Source organism: Sus scrofa, chromosome 14 (assembly GCF_000003025.6).
Source record: "Sus scrofa isolate TJ Tabasco breed Duroc chromosome 14, Sscrofa11.1, whole genome shotgun sequence".
NCBI lineage: Eukaryota > Metazoa > Chordata > Mammalia > Artiodactyla > Suidae > Sus > Sus scrofa.
Window position 1 is genome coordinate 86030834 of NC_010456.5, and position 13766 is coordinate 86044599.

The following is a 13766-nucleotide window of genomic DNA, read 5'->3' on the forward strand; positions in this document are numbered from 1 at the left end:
AGCTAGAAGATTAGACCTGGCAAGGATGATCCAGGATAACCTTTTTAATCTCAAGATCCTTACCTTAATCATATCTAAAAGGTCCATTTTACCCTGTAAGTTGTCATAGTCACAGGTTCCAGAAATTAGGATGTGAACATCTCGGGGGGTAGTGGTTATGATTCTGCTGGCCACATCTCTGGACAGACCTGGGCAGATAGGAAGAACCAACTGTAAATAAATCTGAGATTTATTGATTTCACTGCAAATGACTTGAGTATTTGTGTGTAAAAAAATAGCTAATGAAATTGTACATGTTAAGATAAGATTAAGATATTTAAAAAAGAAAAAAGTAAACAAATTTTCTAGGATGTATTTACAGGTCCTGCTAACTGCAGTTTAAATTACTCTTTAAGGAGTTTTTGACAGATTGGTAAATTACAACCTACACAACCTTAATTAATTTTGTCATATCTCAAATTCTCTCAGATTGCCTGAGTTTCTTTCCTTCCACATTTTGCTAGTGGCTTTGGGTTTGGTTGCTCTCCCAAGAAAACTGAGGCAAAGCAGAGAGATTGACTGGCTAGTGAGTGTGTGTGTTTCATTTATGCTCTGCCTTTTGGCTAAATTTATAAAGGCACAGAATATGGAATGGATTGTGTTGATGTAGAAAAATAACATGAAATAATAATGTGGGCCAATATCATGGAGTACTAATGAGAAACAATAATGTGAGACTACAGGTTAAGTAGCAATTAGAATCTAAAATCCAACAACCTACTCTTATAAGCATTCTGTTATGTGAAAATGGGCTTAACAAAGGCTCCAAAGGCAGAGACTGGGAGGAGACCAAGAGGCAGACTGGGAGAAGGTAACACTAGAAGAATTTTTCTCATGCACATTCAGAAATTTATAGTAATCCTGATACTAAGGTCCCCACTGCAGAAATTCAGACTGAATTGGTCTAGAAGGGGGTTTTTGTTTTTGTTTTTGTTTTGTTTTTACAGTGCTCCAAGTTACTCTAGTATTCAGTCTGGGTTGAGAATCATTGCATCTGATTCACCTTCATGACACCGGTGAGAGCTAGAAAAATTCTTGTGGCCAGGCATGAAACCAAGGGGATCTCAAGGGCAGGGATACAGCAGCAGAGGTAACCTACCCTAGGGTTTCCAGGTGCAGATATCTCTAGGCTGGGCCCTTCTGCATTCCTATATCCCTAGTTTCTTGCCTGTCCTGTGAGATGGAGATGGGGTTTCATGACTCTGACAAAGGATCAGCATTGATTTCTACTTCCAAGGAGCCTGAGCTCCTCATTTCTAGAGGAAAGAACTCCCCTTTCTTCTCACTGCAATTCAAACTCCTATAAACATATTGTTATGGAAATAAGTGTAAAGGGGGAGGAAAACTCTAAATGATGGTAAAGGTAATTCCTAAGCTTCTCGCTTCTTTCCATCTTGGGGGTCCAGTTTGTCTTCCCAACTGGAAGTCATCACATTCGAGTATGCAGTCTCTCTTCGGTCTGAGGCTCTTTCATCTCTACTGCTTACCTGATTCCTCCTTGGTGCCATTTCTCCACCTCCATTTATGGTGGCTAGCCTCTGCCACAAGATTTGGAGAGAATTTGGATGACCTTACTAATGTGACCATCAGTGATGTTGCAGGTTCTCCGCAGAGCTGCTGCTGGGACAAGATTGCAGACGGTAATGAAGCCCTTTGAAAAAAAAAATAGGCTTAATATTGTAACTCTCGTGTTTCTTTTCTCATTTCAGTTTGTTTTAGTCTTTCTTCCTAATTGTCTATAGGAACCAGTGCAAGTTCTATTGGGGTTAAGAACAGGGCAGACATGTAACCATATTGAACATGGAGGTTTGGCCCTCCTGCCCGAGCTAAGTGGGCCTTTTCTATTTTCATACCTTTTCTCTTCTGTAGCTTTGATATGGAAACAGCATTGTTGCCTTTGGTGTTCCTAAGAGTCTACATCCCATCGCTGTAACAGGTGAGAGACAAATTCCATGCATTCCGTTGTGTAAAGAGTCAGGAGAGGGCCTTCCAGAGATGCATTCAAGCTAGGAGATGTGGTTATCACAAGTAATAAATGTTCTATTCTCAGGAGGTGAGTCAGAAAAAAGATAAGTGACTGTGAATTCTGGGAATTAGGACATTTCCATATAATTCATCATCATCTGAGTATCTCTCAAGTGACACTTAATAGTAGCAGGCTTTGCGCTTGGATGGTGAGTGCCCTGGGTCACCATCTTAAATCTATGGTCAGAATGAGGTTAAGATGCGCATTTGTGTCTGGTATGTCTTCTCTCTACTGAATGAATTCATTTTGCCAACCCTCAGTACCTTGTGCGATGAGGCAATGAAGACTACAATTTCAGTAGACTTTGATTACAGTGTCTTTTGAATTTCAGCCCTTATTTACAACACTTCACTTGTAGGTACCACACTTCTGCAGTGCATTGGCAATATCAGTTTGCTTCAGCTATGGTTTTGCTTCAATATTTTCTTGGAATATGCATTTTATACCTCTGTTAAAAATATGTGTCTGGGTGAAGGAAAATTGAATCAGAGTTCAGCCTGTTTTACAGAGCACCATTTTCGGTGGAAAAGTTGGGCTTGTTTCCCAGTTTTCTGGTTGTTCCCAGGTCTCTGGGTAAAACAGCAAATTACAGAGAAGGCACTCCTTTTCTTCCTTCAGTTTTGCATATGGTCTCTGTTGTGTAACATTAAAATGGGATTTTTCTCTGATGAAAACCTTATTAGGATCTTACCAAGTCTGCTTTATCTAAATCAAAATGAGAGTCCTTTGTTCTCTAAGTCTGCATGACTTAGTTTACCATATTTTATTTTCATGTTTTCTCTGGGTTCTTATCTGTATGTTAGCAAGAGTTTGGAAGAGCTTGTACTGGAAGCTGCTGCCAGCCATCATTTTACACCAGAAGTCATCAAAGCTTTTTATCATTTCTCCTTATTTCAAGACACTTAATTTTTTCTCACTCATGCTCTTCTTGTTTCTGCCTTTTGTGTGATGGAAATATCATAATTCTTGTGCTTTGTGTGAACATGATTATTGGTGATTGTAATGCTTCTTTGCTTAGGAAGGTCATAAAGGCAAAGAGTAAGTCTCTCTCAAAAAATAAGATAAAGGATGCTCCAGCTTGTCCTTTACCAAGAAAGTTCATTCTTCATCTTCCAAGGCTATTATGGGGACTATAATGATGCTGAAGGATGACATATGCATCTTTATATGCCTCCAAACTGTCCCAGGAATTACCTGGAAAGATGGTCCCTAGGAGGACAGGCATCATTCAGGGTTTCCTCACACCCCGCAAAGGTAGAGATGCTGCTTGTTTCCTTACATGACTACTGATGAAAGGGTAGGCCCCAGTTTCCAAGCTTTGGACACTTAGGCAGAGAAAACTCTGGGTTGGGCAGGACTGGAGTGTATTGATCTCTATTTAGAGAAGAAGTAAAAATCATTCCAGGTGAGGTGATATGATAGCGTGTCTGGGGATGGAGAGTGCTCCACAGAAAACAGATGTGAGGATGAGGAAGCATGTGTGAGAATGGAGGGGAGAGAGAAGGGCTATCGTGACAGTAGGATATGAGGCTGGGACAGGCTTTGAAGGCAGAGTGGTGGAGGATAAAGTGAGGATGAAGTGAAGATGGGATGGAAAGAAAATCTGTGTAGAGGAAGGAGGAGGGGGTAAGAATAGGATGAAAGATAAGGTTGAGGCAGTAGAGACAGGTGTGCTGGGTGCAGATGGAGAACAACTGGTATAGATGAGGAGGGGGCTTCTGAATAGAGAGGAGGATGTGTAAGAATGAACAGTGAGCCTGGGAAGAAAGTGACTCATAAATGGAACTGACTGTAAAAGTAGCTTCATATATAAAGCTTCATAAAATACAGACCTCATCAACCTGCAGACAACATGGGTGGGGCAGGGGAAAGAGATCTTGACAGCTTGAAAAATCAAAGGAAAGGTGATAAGCTATGGTGATTTTGACGAACTATGGTGGAAATAGTTCTTTCTCTGATCCTTGGCACAGCTCCCTCCCAGTTTGGAAGTTCTGAGGATAAAGTAGGGGTAAAGTAGAGGTAAAAGTAGGGGTGAAGAGGGTAATCTAGGGGAGGTGGTTGTTTCTGTGCCATTAGAGGTAGTCCAGTCAGAGGTGAGCCAGTGTGTCCTAGGAATACTGCATTATCATCCCTCTGAGGGTCCTTTTGTGAGATGTGATAGGATGAACTCAGGGGACCTCAGGTGTTAGCTCCACCTGGTGTGTCATTTATCTTCAGGGGCCTTTATTCTGCTCTCTGCAGTGTATTTGGACAAGGTGGAGCCCCTTCAGGTAACTTGCACTGAAAAGATAAACTACTTTCCCATCCCTCCCCAACATCCAGGAAAGATCAGATTGGCCATGACCTCATGGGACATGTCTTCAACCTGAAGATAGCCCAGGTGAAGACTTCTCTCTGGGGGCTGAGGCAAGTTCTCTGCTCCTTCCACTGCCTTCATGTTTGCCCAAATGGATGGGTTCATCCTTCAGAATTGAAGAGCCATTCACCCTTGTGCTGGGAAAGATGGATAACCCAAATGCCAGATGCTGTCCCCAGGGAGGCCATCCTTTGATTATGCTACCATTCATGCCTAACCCCAAACCTGTCCCACCCTACCAATCTGTCCTGCTTAAAACACAGCAGGCCGCAGAAGAATTTGCACAGGATCCAATTCTGCCTCAGCTTGCTAAAACAAAAAATAAGTCTGGAGAAAGACTCAGAGTCATATTTCACTGAAGTCTCTTAGTAAATTAATTATAGGCAGCTATAATTCATCATGCTTTCAATGAACAATTAATTATGTACAAGAGAGACAAATGTTTTATTGAGACCAAGAAACAACATGTATCATTTGTAGTGTGGCATTTTCTCCTCACACCGCAGGGAGGGCTTTATGGGCTACAGATTGCACAAACCAGTCTTGCTCTGGAAAATACAAATCCACCTGGACCCACTATGAAAATAATTTCCTGGAGTTGGAAGGGCTTGAAGTGTGGCACTTGGAATTATACTTAGGCGTGCTCCTTCCTCACCAGAGCAGGAAGGTCCTATACAGAGGATGTGGTCCTGGCAAAGACCTCAGAATGCAGGGCAGCCCCTCTCTTAGTCTACGGCAGATCTGGAAAGGTTGTGGTGTGGGAAAAAGGAGTCAGTGGCAGGGAAGCAGAACCAACCAGCTCCCCTGCTGCCCCGTCAATGCCCCATCTCTGTGAAGCACAGTCTCCACACACAGAAATGCTCAGAACAGAATGAGAAAGTCTCTTATTCTAGATCAGACCAATTAAGGTTAGTCTTTTCATGAGTGGCCTTTGAAGAAAGAAGAGGCATAGCCAAGGTGGCCTCAGCCATATGGCAATGAAGCCTGAGGACTGAGATTTCCTCTTACTAGAGGACATCTATTGCCTCTATGGAATCCATGACCCTTTTCCCCTTCCTGGCAGAGCCCTTCTTTCCCAGCCTAATTGGATTCACCCCACATTGTCTCCAGGTATCACTCCAAGCCCCTTGAGGCAATTGGTGTATTTCACCTTTGGGACCCTGTGATGGGTTCAAGGAACCCCAAAGGAGCCAAGGAACCTCATGGGATGCTGGAACATCCATTCCTTTTTCTCTGCTGTACTGGATGGAAGTAGAGAATGTTACTATTGTTACTGCTACTGCTAATGCTACTACTTTTACTGTTACTGTTGCGGAAACCGCAAAAACCATGGCAATGGAAGGGAAAAACAGCACTCAGAGATATGGAAAAGCAAGGTTTATTCAGCACTGGTGCGGGCTCAGAGGAGTCACCTCCAGAGTCTGAGCACCAGGTCTTTGTTCTCAGTAACTTTTACACGCTACAAGGTCTTGATTTTCCCATGTAAGCATCCCGGACCTCCCCCCATCCCCAAGCAGACAGTGTTCCTCCCTAAGAAACTGAGCGAGCAAGGTTACAGAAGCGGAACTGATAAGCAATGCTGGGTACATGATTAGCAGGGCTGCTGGCTTGGACATAGGGCACACAGTTGTTACATTATTGCAAGAAGGGTGGTATAGTGACGAGCATAGCTGGAAAGGCTTGCAGCTGCCTTCTTAGCCAAGGGGGGTTGTTCTTTAGTTAAAACTCTATTTCATTACTGCCAATAACAACAACAGTGCTAACATTTTAGGGCTCTCACTCACTGGTGGACACAGTTTTAAGTGCTTTATATATATTTACTCATTTAATTCTCAAATCCCTATGAGATATATTATGATTAATTTCTCCATTTTACAGAAGAGAAAATTAAAGCTTTTTTCAACTTGCCCAAGGTCATAGGTTAGTAAAAGCTTGGGCCAGGCTTCAAATTGAATCTTTGTAATTATATGAAACTTGTAACTGCTAAAGACCTGAGGGAAGTTTAAAGCTACTGGGAGCCCAGGATGAGGACCTGAAGAGGAAATGGATCTCAAAAGAACAGAGGGAATATCTTGTGAGTCTTCCTGGAGGCAGAATAAAGTCTGCCCTTTTAAATTATGTGAATCAAAAGATTTCCTCTATATTTAAGCCATTCTGGAATGAGTCCTTTCTTTGTTTCAACCGAATGTAGAATTTGGCACCAGGAAGCAGGAGTTGAAACTGTCAAGCACTGATACGTACGGAGTTGACTAAATTGGCATATTGGGAAAGGTTGTGGGTGGAAAACACTCTCTTTCAGGCAGAGGGATTAACGCACCTTGTTATGCAGTAATGAATTAACTGGCTGAATTGTCATGTGTTGGTATTTGAGATTCAGACTACTGATCTTTCAAACTTGCAGCAGTAGGAATCTTGTAATAAAATCAGGATATTGAGCTTGGCCACTTCTCCCCATCTTTAGTAAGGCCTGTTCTGATTGTCTAATATATATTACAAATCACTCCAGAACTCAGTGGCTTAAAGCACATATTTATAGTGATCTGGCATGGTTCTGCAGGTTGCCTGGGCTTAGCTTGGTGGTTCTTGCTTAGAGTCTGTCATGTTGCAGTTTGATGGTGGCTGGGTCGGCTGTCATCTGAAGATTCAGTGGGTTGGATGATCAGACGGCTCACTCACAGGGCTTGAAGATAATGTAGGTTTCTTTCTGGGAGTTCAGCTGGGCTGTTGACCAGAGTGCCTTCATGTGATCTCTCCACGTGACTTGAGATTCTCAAAGACTGGCAGCTGAGTTTAAGAGGGACTGTTCCCAGAATTCCTAGAGGCCCAGGTGGAGATGGGTACAAGATGGCAGAGTAGAGGGGCTTAAACTCATCTTTTCTCATGAAAACACCAAATTTACAAATAACAGCTGAACAACCATCAATAAAATAGATTGGAAACTACCAAAAAAGGTATCCTACATCCAAAGACAAAGAAGAAGCCACATCAAAACGGTAGGAGGGCGCTTTCGCGATATAAGCAATCTCATACAGGTCAGGTGGGTGACCCACAGACTGGAAAATGACTATATCAGAGGCTCTCCTACAGGAATGAGCATTCTGAACCCCATGTCAGGTTCCCCAGCCCCGGGGTCTGGCTTTAGGAGGGGGAGCCCTCAGAGTATGTTGAGGTCCTATGCGACTTATGTGAAGGAGCTCCACAAGACTGGGGGTGGGGGAGCAGGGACTCTGCTCTTGGAGGGCGCACACAGGATTCCATGTCCACTGTGCCCCAGGGCAAAGCAGGGACCCCATGAGAATCTGGGTCAGACTTGCCTGTGGGTATTGGAGGGTATTCTGGGAAAGCAAGGGGCAGCTGTGGCTCATTGTGGGGGCAGGACATTGGAGGCAGAGGTCCCAGGAATATTTATCCATGTGAGAGCTCCCCTAGAGGCTGCTATTTTGGAAAAACCTGGCAGCAGCCATGGGACTGACAAGCCCCAGGCCAAACAACAAGCAGGGTGGGAACACAGCCCCCCCACCCATCAGCAAACACGCTGCCTAGTAGATCTTCCCAGGCACACAGCTACCTCTAATCATACCCAGATACAAAGCCCCACCCAACAGGGATAAGAATCAGCTTCACCTTCCAGTGAGCAGGCACCAGTCCCTCCCATCAGGAAGCCTATAACAAGTCCCTGTATCACCTTCCTCCACAAGAGAACAGACACCAGGAGCAACAGAGGCTACGACATTGTAGCCTGCAAAAAGAAGGCCAGATGAAAAGCTATACAAAATGATAAGGGAGAGGAATATAAGCCAGATGAGGGAACTAGACAAAATCACTTTAAGTGAACTGTAGATTAGCAGCCTCCATGAAAAAGACTTTAACATAATGATAGTAAAGGTGATCTAAGATCTTGGGGAAAAACTGGAGGTAAGGATTGATAAATTACAAGAAACATTGAATTAAGAGGCCCAGGTATAGGCTGAAAGACTAAATATAATTCAGCCTGGGAAGTCAGAAAGTGTCACTTGCACTGTATTCTCTGGGTTAAAAGAGAGTCGAATGGACAGCCTAAATTCTAGGAAAGAGGACTGCGTCAGAGCGAGAACATATGGAGATATGGTTTATTGGTTGGCCAGTGTGGAGACCAGCTTATGTTAAGACACTGTAAGGAAGTAAGGTGCTTCCTGTGACCTGGACCAAGGAGAACCAGAGAGACCATAGTCAGGAAGACTGTCTGAAGCCTGCAATCCAAATCCAGTGGTGGTAGAATATAACCTGTAGCCTTGAAGGTTTGGAAAAGTTGATCCCATGATATAGACAGTGAGACTAGGCTAGGATGTGGGAAAGAGGGTAATACTGGGGTGCAGAATGATACTGATCCTCTCATCCACCCCAAAAATACAACTCTAGTTCAGGTCTTGCCCAGCTGGCTGTAATTCCACACTCTCTGACTGGCACAGTGACAATGTCCTGCAACATTTCTTTGCACGAGTCAAATTTGAGGTGCCTCCCATTCTTAGACCGACTTGTCCAGGCGGAGTGTAGGGGGAACCTGAACACTGTGGTGGAGAGGGATGGGCAAAGCCCCTGGGCCTGCCACCAGATGGCGTTTTCCCAGGCCCATCTCACTTGAACGGCGTCACTTAAGACCTTTGGCTGAGGCTGCCTTCATGGATTAACTAGAAGCAAATAGACCAGAACGCCCACAGAGCCTGTAAAAGACTGATACCTAAGTTCCACCAAACCTAGTCTGTAATTGCTCAGGCCCAGATGAATGTGAAGAGAGATTACTTTAACTTGCATTTCTGTTGTTCCTAGTGAGGTTGAGTATCTTAACATGTTTCTTGAATGCATTTTCCCTTCTGTGAATTTCATTGTATCTTCGTGTTTCTATTGGATAGTTGTCTTTCTGTTGTACATTTTGGGGAAGTTTTGTCATATTATTTATCTCTGCTATAAATGTTTTCACAATCTATGTTTTATCTATTGACTTTAATAATCATATAATTCTCTATTAAAATATATAGTAATACTTCTATCTTCTAAAAAATAACTTCTGGATTCTTACCTTTATTTTAAAGGTATCCCTAATACTTCCTGACCACCCTCCACTGCTCATTCCGGTGGCTTCTAAGGGTTTTCTCATCTACTGTGAATTCTCAGAGCCCAGTTCTACAGCCAGCACAAAGTTACTGCTCAGTAAATGCTAGTGAAAATCTTTAAAAGTGAATGACAAAGGATGGTGGTTTCAGCCAAATCAGTGTTGTAACCGAGATGCAATTATCTTTTGCTTATGCTGCTGGAATCAAAGGGAGAGTCCCAAATGGTAGGCCTGACTTGGAGGGAGACAGCAGGCATCTCTCTGTGTCATCTTGTAACTATAGGTCAGCTTGGCAAAATATATATGGTGAGTCCTTGGGCTGATGAGAAAGGTCTGAGCTGAGAGGAGTCCAGTGTTTGATTCTTCTTCCTTCCTGGAACCAGTCATGCCCTTCCTCTTAGTCTGTCATTCCATCACATTTGTCACTCTCCCTTCCTAGTCCTGTTGTCTCATTTCCTACTGTTCCTACTACTTCTCTTTCTTTCTTTGAGTTGAGATCTTATGAGCACTAAATTCAGTCCCACCTTGGGACCACCCCAGAACAGAGCTCATGCCCCTGTTTTGTCTTTCAAAGACCCTGGCCCCTTCTTCTACAGGCAGCATTACTTCTTTCTTTTGTGAGCAAGGATATTAGATGCCACCCACATCCTTTTCCTTTGAGGAATTCATTACTCCTGTGAATAATGGGAGCTTCCCTCAGAGAACAAAATTTTGATACCATCTCCCTAACTCCCTCTTCCCTTAGTCCCCGATCCCCTCAATTATAGTCTGATCTGGGTCTCAGACACGTAAAAGACAGGATTATGTTCAGAGGCATGATCGGGACAGGAAATTAATTTTATTTATTAAAATTGCTAAGCAGATATAAGTGATATCATATGGTATTTGTTGCTGCAAATAGCATTATTTCATTCTTTTTTATTACTGAGTAATATTCCATTATATATATATATATATATATCTACATATATATCACATTTTCTTTATCCATTCCTCTATTGATGGACATTTAGGTTGCTTCCATGTCTTGGCTATTGTAAATAGTGCTGCAGTGAACATTGGGGTACATTTAAAGATGACTTTATCTTGTTTCAAGAGAAAAACTACAGGCTTGGAATTTTAATTGGAATTGAATTAAATGAATTAAGTATTTTTATATATCCCATATTAATTATGGGAGAAATCATGTCTTAATGATATTGTCTATATCCCACAAATATCTTTCTTTTATTTTTTATTTCATGTCCTTTAAGGCCTAATAGTTTTAAATTATAAGCATAATACTTTTATTTGTAAATTTATCCCTAAAAAATCTATTTCATTTAGTTGCTACCATGAATTGATTGTTTTTCGTCCATTTATGTCTAGCATAGAAATATGCTATTGATTTTTTTATACCTGTTTTGGACCCAGTCACTTTATCAAATACTCTTACTCATTTCTTTTTGTTAAACTGGAGTCTCTAGAGTTTTCCAGGTATACAATCATATTACCAGCAAAAATAATTTTATCATTTTCTTTTCGTTTTCATAGAAATGTTTATTGCTTCATTAATCTAGTGACTGAACAACAACTAAAAAAATAAATGCCTATCAATATGAGAATGGTTGGATAAATGTTGGCTTGTGCACAAAATTGAATGTTCACTGACTGTGGAAATAAGTTAACTTGGATAGATTTTAGCTATGAAGGGTGAAAGTGAGCAAGGCAAAATGCAGTCATATGGTCCTATTTTTCTTAAACAACAGAAAAAGTATCTGTGTGTATTTGTACATGCAATATATATGTATATAATTATTAAATAGAAGGAAGATTATGAAAAGGTGTCAGTTAGGTTATATTGGCAGTGGTAGATGAGCAGAAAAGGAGAGAGAAGCAAAAACAAACAAAAAAACTGCATTAAGAGGTTATTCACCATAGAAACAGCATGTACGATACAATCCCATTCATGTTAAATTACATGAAGCTGTGCAAAAAGAAATATGAAGAGATGGTCAAAGCAGTGTTAGTGGTGCTCATAATCTCAAGTAGGATTTCAGGAGATTTCATTTTCATTTTTGCTTTTTATGAATTATTCAAAATTTGTACTACAAGAGTATATTATCATAAAAACATAGATGATTTTTTTCTATGAGAGATATTTTTTAAAAAGGCAAAATGCAATAAGGACAATTCTAGCTTGAGTATCAACCCAGCCGTTTTCCAAATTTGTGCTATGTTGTTTGAGTTTCTTTGGTGGAAAACATCAGACACTGGAAGACTAACGGTAAGAACTAGGAACTTAATTACAATATACTGAATTGAAGATAAAACTTTGCAATAGTCTTTTGGAAGGACAAGTTCCTACAGAGCACAAGAAGAAGGAATTAGGAGGTGGGAATTAATGGACAATTTCTCAGTACTTCAGGATGTATCATTTCTGAGAGTTTTCCTTCTTGGCACCCTTGTGGGCAAGAATCAAAATCTTAATTAGACAAGTCTGAATGTCCAAGTTTGGGTCACATGCTCAACATGGCCAGTGGAGGATGGATTTCATTGGTTCATTCCTTCCAAGATTACATGCAATAGGGAAAGGGAATAGTTTTCCTATAAGGGATTGGGGCGCATTAACCAAATGAAAGGGGAGCCAGTCTGGAAAGTTAAAAAAAAATACCAGATGTCTCTACAGAGTCTCACAGAGGCTGGGGTCTACCAGAGCCTGGATCTGCTGATGAGACACCCACTCGTCAATCTATGTGCATGTGAATTTCTCTCCCTCCCCCCAGGGCATTAGGTGTTCAGCCTGCTTTCCTTTCTAGGATGTACATTCATGGGACTCCTTTTAACTTTAGGTCTTACAGACGTTGATGCTTATTTTTCCTTCACTTGCTTGTTGGAATTCAGGCTCACTTCTTCCAAAGGAGACGGCGTAAAATCAAAACAGAGTAAGGAGATGAAGATGTCTCAGTAGAAGGGATAAGTGATGCAAGGAAAGTCAGGTTAAAAAAGTTACTGCTATGATGAATTAAATCTTCATTGGGCCACCATGGTACCCGAAGGAAAATAGAGGGCCATGGTGGTGGAAAAAGTATTCTTAAGGGGTCCACCCTGATGAGGGGAAGTTCTATACTCAGATGAGTATCACCCATTTGAAGTAAGTCAAAGAGAACTTAAGAGAGGAAAATCTCCTTCTCGACATGTAGAAGTGCATCAATGAGGATCCTGTGCAGCATCTGTAGTGTGGACTCTGTCTTGAGGTACCTTTCTATGTTTGAATGCCAATGGTCAGTGGCTTAAAGCAACAAACATTTATTCTTTCTTCTCTGGGTCTGCTGGGGTGACTCTGCTCCTTGCCTCAAGCATGCAGTTTCCCTGAGACATCTCTGCTCTACTCTGGGCCCCCCACAGAAGGGGCAGCAGCCACTTTTCTCACAGGCACAAGTAGGAGAGGACAAGCCTCCCCATGCAAGCACATCTTAAGCTTTTGTTTCATCATTCAGGTGTCTCATTGGTAAAGGCAAATCATGTGCTGGGATGGACATTGTGGGAATGGAAGTTCCTATTCCCATGGAGGTTGTGGTCATGGCAAAGAGCAAATGTTTTTGAACAACAATCGAAACTACTTCGGTCACCACAAGATCTTACCTGAGTGTGCTGGGGGATAGTCAGAGGTCAGAACTGGGCAGTTATGTTAGAGAACTGCTTCTTTTTTCAGTGGCCTAAGAAAAAATTTTGAAAAAAGCTATTGAAAGAAGAGAAAAGGGGAAAGAGAGAAGGGAGAGATCTGGAACTATATGTTAAATGTTCACTATCATTGTTTTGGAGTGAATATAATACATGATTGAGATTCTCTGTATCATTTTTGGGATTTTCCACATTTTCTACAATGAATGTCTAATGATTTCATAATCAAAAATAACACACATGCACACATACATGAAAGAACAAAACTGTTCTCCAAGGAGTCTTTTTCTTTGCAGCTAATGAATGCAAGAACAACACTTGTTTTGATGGAGAGGAAGGGATAGCTTTCAGTTTTTTGTTTTTGTTTTTTGTAATATCTAGCTTTTAAAGGGAAAATGAACACTGCAAAACATTAATTTTTTTCTCTGCTAGGTAAATTTTGCTCTTAGGGAAGAGGCTAAGGATCACATTTTAAATTTAAATTTTGATTTTTTGAAGGGCAAGAGATCAAAAACACTTTAAGGAATTAATGTCCATTCTCAATTTTGTTAAGAGGGCGATGGCTTATTGGGTCAAGGATGCTGACTTTCTTC

General features: G+C 41.5%; 1 long non-coding RNA gene across 1 annotated transcript in view; it reads left to right on the forward strand.

Annotated features, from left to right (window-relative positions):
* LOC102160043 overlaps positions 1-13766 on the forward strand; it is a 331107-nt gene that overhangs the window by 114496 nt on the left and 202845 nt on the right. The window lies entirely within an intron of this gene.